The 7,500-nt window shown below is 41.9% G+C and overlaps 1 protein-coding gene across 4 annotated transcripts in view; it reads right to left on the bottom strand.

Moving 5' to 3' along the window:
• Positions 1-7,500, bottom strand: part of cadm1a (cell adhesion molecule 1a) — an 817,394-nt gene that overhangs the window by 146,864 nt on the left and 663,030 nt on the right. The window lies entirely within an intron of this gene.

Genomic DNA, 7,500 nt, shown 5'->3' on the forward strand with positions numbered 1-7,500 from the left:
GAGCGCATTGCTCTTTTTTTAGGAACCTACTAAGAAAAAAACACTAGTCAAAGATCCTCTATAGTGGAGGAACCCTCTTGATTCAGCTTGTTTCCTACCACAAATGTGCTTGACCCAGATCCTTTATATAACAGGAGCACATTGCAGTTTTTGGGAGCTACCACAAAAAGGCTATACAAAGATCCTCTATACCAGAAAAGCACTGCTGTTTTTAGGAAGCTGCTAAGACAAAACCACTAGTCAAAGATCCTCTTCTATAGAGGATCTTTGAAGCGTTGCGTTTTTAACGTTGTGTAGTTGTATTTACGACCCCGTGAGTCGCACACAAGCAGCTTCCCGTCTTGCGCGAGGGGAACATTTGACACATTTATTGTCGGCGGTCGTCGCTTCAAGAGCGTGGCGTCGTCAAAATGGCTTCAGAGGCGCCAGAGGAGAACGCCAATGCGTCAGCCGGGCGAGTCAAGGCGGGATGAAGGTGATGTAACGGCAAACAGGCCGCACAAACATCAAACCGAATAAAACAGCAATAATGGAGCGCGTGTTTGAACGTGGATCCTTTCATCCTCAACCTTGTTTGCTGGCTGACCTGACCGAGCGCGCTCAGTGACACGGCGTGGTCATCATGAAAGACCGTCCGTCTGACAAACTCAGCCCTGACTGACAGCCGCGCTCGCGGCACGGCACAAAGCACCCGTCACAACGGGAATAAGTGAAGTGAGGACCTCTAATAAAGCTAAAAAACACCAGTGAAGTTGGCACCTTGTGTAAATCGTAGATAAAAACAGAATACAATGATTTCCAAATCCTTTTCAGCCTATATTCAATTAACAGTGTGTAAAGGATATCACCACATGGGCTCAGGAACACTTCAGAAAACCACTGTCGGTAACTACTACGGTCCCTACATCTGTAAGCGCAAGTTGAAACTCTACTCTGCAAAGCGAAAGCCATTTATCAACAACACCCAGAATCGCCGCCGGCTTCGCTGGGCCCGAGCTCATCTAAGATGGACTGACGCAGAAGTGGAAAAGTGTTCTGTGGTCTGACGAGTCCACATTTCAAATTGTTTTTGGAAACTGTGGACGTCGTGTCCTCCGGAACAAAGAGGAAAAGAATAATCCGGATTGTTATAGGCGCAAAGTGTAAAAGGCAGCATGTGTGATGGTATGGGGGTGTATTAGTGGCCAAGACATGGGTAACTTACACATCTGTGAAGGCACCATTAATGCTGAAAGGTACATACAGGTTTTGGAGCAACATATGTTGCCATCCGTGCAACGTTATCATGGACGCCCCTGCTTATTTCAGCAAGACAATGCCAAACCACGGGTTACAACAGTGTGGCTTCGTAGTAAAAGAGTGCGGGTACTAGACTGGAATGGAATTTAGAGGGTGCTGCCTATAGTCCGGAACATGCGGTAATTAACTAAAAAGCTAACATAAAACATTAGAGTAAAATAACTTCCACCGTTTTACCGCCGTTTTACTGCCGCGTTACAGGTACCGTTTGGAAACAATAGGGTATGTAAATAAACATCTACGAAATATTTCTGTGTAAACAAACACATTTTCACCACGTATATATCTGCGGCTAATATATGGAACTTAGTGAGTGCCGCCTATATCCCGGTGCGCTCTATAGTCGGGAAAATACGGTAATGAACTAAAATGCTAACATAAAACGTTAGAGTAGCATGCTAATGCAGAGTGGCACTTTCCACCATTTTACTGCCGTTTTACTGCCGCGTTACAGGCACCGTTTGGAAACAATAGGGTATGTAAATAAACATCTACAAAATATTTCTGTGTAAACAACTATTTTTCCACAACGTATATATATCTGCGGCTAATATATGGAATTTAGTGAGTGGCCGTGGGTACTTCCAAAAACCCGGTGAGCTCTATAGTCCGGAAAATACGGTAATGAACTAAAATGCTAACATAAAACATTACAGTAAAATAACTTCCACCGTTTTACTGCCACGTTACAGGCACCATTTGGAAACAATAGGGTATGTAAATAAACATCTACAAAATATTTCTGTGTAAACAAACTAATTCTCACAACGTTTATACAGTATCTGCGGTAAATATATGGAATTTAGCGGGTGCTGCCTATATCGCGGTGCGCTCTATAGTCCGAAACATACGGTAATTAACTTAATTGCTAACATAAAACGTTACAGTAAAATAACTTCCACCATTTTACCGCCGTTTTACTGCCCTGTTATAGGCACTGTTAGGAAACAATAGGGTATGTAAATAAACATCTACGAAATATTTCGGTGTAAACAACTAATTTTCACAACGTATATATCTGCGGCTAATATATGGAATTTAGTGTGTACTTCCGATACCCCGGTGTGTTCTATAGTCCGGAAAATACTGTAATGAACTAAAATGCTAACATAAAACATTACAGTAAAATAACTTCCACCGTTTTACTGCCACGTTACAGGCACCATTTGGAAACAATAGGGTATGTAAATAAACATCTACAAAATATTTCTGTGCAAACAAACTAATTTTCACAACGTATATACAGTATCTGCGGTAAATATATGGAATTTAGCGGGTGCTGCCTATATCCCGGTGCGCTTTATAGTCCGGAAAATACGGTAATGAACTGAAATGCTAACATAAAACATTACAGTAAAATAACTTCCACCGTTTTACCGCCGTTTTACTGCCGCGTTACAGGCACCATTTTAGAAACAATAGGGTATGTATAAACATCTACAAAATATTTCTGTGTAAACAAACTAATTGTCACAACGTATATATATCTGCATTGCAAAATGATTACCCCATCCCTCTTCCCCTTACCCGAGATCCACCCAGGATTGGGGCCGTATGACTGTACATAATCTTTCAAGATGGAGGTAAGATACATCCCCTCGTTCTTCACTCTTTGACCATTAAAATTCCGCGCTCGCTGACCCCGGAGGCACAAAAAAAAAAAAAAGGTGACACAGCCATTAAAACTTGACGGAAACATTTGGTCCTTGCCAATCAGATTTAATCCATTCCACAAATCTCCTAATCCTCTTATGTGTCACTTCTAAATGAGCACGAGTGGAATAAACACACACAAAAAAGAAAGGCTGGCAAAAAAACAAAGAAAAAAAGAAGAGTCCCCAAAGTGAGGAGTGGGGTGAAAGATATCCAAGGACATGCTGATGGTCTCCCAGCAGGTTCGGACGCGGCGGTGACGTGAAAGGTGAACGCCAGGCGGACATTTCTATTACTGATGTGTCACCGCGGCGTGCATCACTCCTCTTTCGGAGGATGTGGGACTTTTCAAAAAACTAGGGCGACCTTTAGTCCCGTGCTATTTATCGCCCCCCCCCCGTCTTCTCTTAATAGCGGCGAGGAAGGGCGCCGAGGGCGGCTGGGAAAAGTGTTCTGATAAGACACATCGCTTGATGTGATGTTGGAGGTTTTTCTTTTTGGGAGCGTGTTCTTCTTCTGTGTACTCAGCACAAACAGTAAACTCTTCTTTTATTTATTTTTTTTAAACGCAATTGTAGCGTTTTTTTCCGGGTCACCAGCATGAGAGGCGACCACGCCGACTACTGAGCTAAAAGCCTGGCGTCCGTCACACAATGCAAACCACGCTGGGTTTATGAATAGTCGTCATAAGAGTGCTTTTAAATGGACTTCGGTTTAATCACGGAATTTTTTTTTTTTTTAAAAGGTCCGGTTAGGAAACTTTCAGTTTCGGTTGATTTTGGCAAATATGGGATTATATCAGCTTGCATCTAAAATCTTCGATATAAGCGTTTTGATACAAGCAGACCTGTGACCTCAAAAAAGCACACACGGTTGGTCTTTCCTTCTATTTTAGTCAAATATTTAACAAAAAGGTAAACATGGCATGCTATAGGCTACTAAGAGCTAGCAGCTACACAAGCACACAATAGCACACAATCTAGATAGACGTAATAATAATATTTTAACAACATTGCAGTCTAAAACAGCACATTTGTCAATATAAACAATCAAATATTTATAGTTGTATATTACTTACATATACAAAATCTCCAAGGCAGAAGTGTATTAGAAAGTATCCAGTAACAAATGTGTCCGCATCATATAATTTACTGGCCTATAGCTTAATGTATTATTCTGGCAACGCCAGAAACTAAATACCACTCTTCAAACTTAAAGTGTTTACAAAGTATAAAGAAGAAGAACCATGATAAACATTTTGAATTTATTTAACTCATCCATTCTTTCATTCTTTCACTCACAAAATAATCTTACTTATCTCAACATATGAAATGTAACTTACTTCACCAATTATTATTTATTTACTTATTTTTATTGTGATTACTTATGGAGTATATTGTGAATAAATTGAGAACAGGAAGTGAACAAAAGTTTTAGCAACTGTTATGTAAAAGAAAAGGGGTAGGATTAAATAAGCTCTTCTACCTTCTACTCCTTTTCGAACATGTTGAAAAGAGAAACTGGAGATTGTGATGTATCATGTTGTATACTTGCATGTTCCAAATAAACTCAAACTCAAACTCAAACTCAAGGCAACGTAAGTTCATTGCAGACGGTCAATAATAAATAGGTTGCTGTTGCGTTTTCCCGGGTCACCAGCATGAGAGGCGAGCACGCCGACTACTGAGCTAAAAGCCTGGCGTCAGTCAAACAAGGTAAACCATGTTGGGTTTATGAATAGTCGTCATAAGAGTGGTTTTAAATGGACTTCTGTTTGATCGCGGAAAAATGTTTTTGACCTGACCTCCTCCAGGAACTGCAGTCCTGTATAATGACACTCGCTTGTAATAAAGCAACTCTTGATTCAGTAAAGCGTCGTCATGATTGTGAACAATTCCAAAAAAAGTGCAGTTCCCCTTTAATGTATCATAATAAAGCCAATAATGACCACTTTTGTGGTCCCCTTTATTTTGAAAAATATTTAAATAAGGTGGTTGAGCAAACGCCGCTTATCAACATCGCCGCTGAAATACATCTGACAGTCGTGGTCGAATGACAGAAAAGTGAAAGTAACTTATATACAGAGTAGTTTGTGTCAATAAACCTCTTTTTTTGCTTTACATTCTGCTTCATCGCCGCCACGTCCGTGCGAGAGAGCGCCTAAGTGGCCGCAATCAATTGTGATCTGCGGGCCGCCGCTACGTTTTGAGAGGAGCACATCGGAGTTTTATTGCGGGCTGTCAAGAGGGAGGCGGGGCTAATCGCCTGCTTACCGCCGACCACCGCCGAGCGACCTCTCCCGTGCAGCCATTAAAGGCAATTTTGCAAATCCTCAAGTCCCCTCGCCGGGGATTTTGCGCTTCTCTCCTTATTTTCTTTGGCGCTTGCGCTCCCGACGGCAAACAGTTGTTTCAGGTTGCATCAACATTGTCATTGATCAAAAAACATAGTCATTATTAGGGGTGCCAAAAAAAATAGATTTTCATATTAATCGGGATTCTTATTTGTAACGATTCTTAATTGATAACAAATGATTTATTATTATGTGTTTTAATCTGCCCTGTGTCTCGCCACTCATATTGTTGATGTAGATTATAGGTGTCAACCCCGCCCCCCCAACCCTGCGCCCCAACACATCAACCCCCCTCCCCCTCGGTGCGTCGGTTGAGATGGGCGGGGTTTGGTGGTAGCGGGGGTGTATATTGCAGCCCGGAAGAGTTAGGGCTGCAAGGGATTCTGGGTATTTGTTCTGTTGTGTTTATGTTGTCTTACGGTGCGGATGTTCTCCCGAAATTGTTTCAGGTTGCATCAACATTGTCATTGATCAAAAAAAATAGTCATTATTAGGGGTGCCAAAAAAATTAGATTTTCATATTCATCGGGATTCTTATTTGTAACGATTCTTAATTGATAACAAATGATTTATTATTATGTGTTTTAATCTGTCCTGTGTCTCGCCACTCATATTGTTGATGTAGATTATAGGTGTCAACCCCGCCCCCCCAACCCTGCGCCCCAACCCATCCACCCCCCTCCCCCTCGGTGCGTCGGTTGAGATGGGCGGGGTTTGGTGGTAGCGGGGGTGTATATTGCAGCCCGGAAGAGTTAGGGCTGCAAGGGATTCTGGGTATTTGTTCTGTTGTGTTTATGTTGTCTTACGGTGCGGATGTTCTCCCGAAATGTGTTTGTCATTCTTGTTTGGCGTGGGTTTACAGTGTGGCGCATATTTGTAACTGTGATAAAGTTGTTTATACGGCCACCCTCAGTGTGACCTGTATGACTGTAGACCAAGTATGTGTGGCATTCACTTACGTGTGTGTGTACAGAAGCCTCATACAACATGTGACTGGGCCGGCACGCTGTTTGTACAGGTTGTAGAGGGCGCTAAAGGCAGTGACATCACGGCACGCCCTTAATATTGTTGTCCGGGTGAAAATTGGGACAAATTCGGGGGAATGGTTGCCCCGGGAGGGGCACTGAAATATGGGAGTCTCCCGGGAAAAATCGGGAGGGTTGGAAAGTATGTTGCGAGGGCGGGATAGCCATTCAAAGAAGGTGAATTCATTAAAAAGTGCATGTTAGATTTTTTTAAGAAATCTTTTCTTGCGGCCCAGCCTCACCCAGTTTCTGCATCCAGTGGCCCCCAGGTAAATTGAGTTTGAGACCCTTGCTCTAATGGATGTAATTTTGAAATGTTTTGATGGTGTTTGGATGTTTTTTTTACAATATCCACAAAGTTCAGTGAGCAGGTTGTGTTATGTATGACCATACGTGTTGACCTTTGCGTTGTTACATTTTTTTTTTTTTTTTTTGCAGCATGACTAGGGAAGGTTGTTTGGATGGTGTCATACAAGTAAATGCTGTTTTGAAGTAGTTTCAAGGATTTTTGATCTGATTTACTCATATTGTCCACAAGATGGCAGCAAATACGTAGCATTCAGAAACCGTCTGGTATTAAAGATTATTTAGAAAGCCCTCCATTGTGCGAGGTGAGGCAAATTTTGCTTTTTTTAAAAATATTCCATTACAATACGCGGAAGGGATGTTTTGATGCGGATATAAATGTTTCAAAACGCGGACTTTCCGCGTTTCTGCGGACATTTCACGCGCCCGTACACAGAGAATCTCTCGCAAAAATAAAGATGTTCGCTCCGTGAACCTCTTTACCCTCATAAAGTTGATGTGCTGTTAACTGCAATGCCTTCAAAAAAAAAAAAAAAAAAAAAAAAAAAAAATCAGAAAAAGGGAGAGGCCAGCGAGTTTGGCGTGTCAAGCTGATCAGCGCTAACAAGAGCGCCCTGACACCCTAATTGGGCGGGATAAGAATAAACAGAACAGGTCATTAAATGTTTAGGGGATATGAGCTGGCTTCTATTACAAGACAACGAGCCGGAACAGAAACTTGTTTGGAGGATTGCATTAACCTCATTTTGTGTTAATCCCGCCGCCGACATGTGGGTCAAACTTAATGCAAGTGAAAGCAACACGAGAGCATATTAATTAACAACTTAACTGCATCGTGTACGTGTGTGCTTTCTTTCACCCCCC

The sequence above is a fragment of the Nerophis lumbriciformis genome, linkage group LG09, assembly GCF_033978685.3.
Source record: "Nerophis lumbriciformis linkage group LG09, RoL_Nlum_v2.1, whole genome shotgun sequence".
Lineage (NCBI taxonomy): Eukaryota > Metazoa > Chordata > Actinopteri > Syngnathiformes > Syngnathidae > Nerophis > Nerophis lumbriciformis.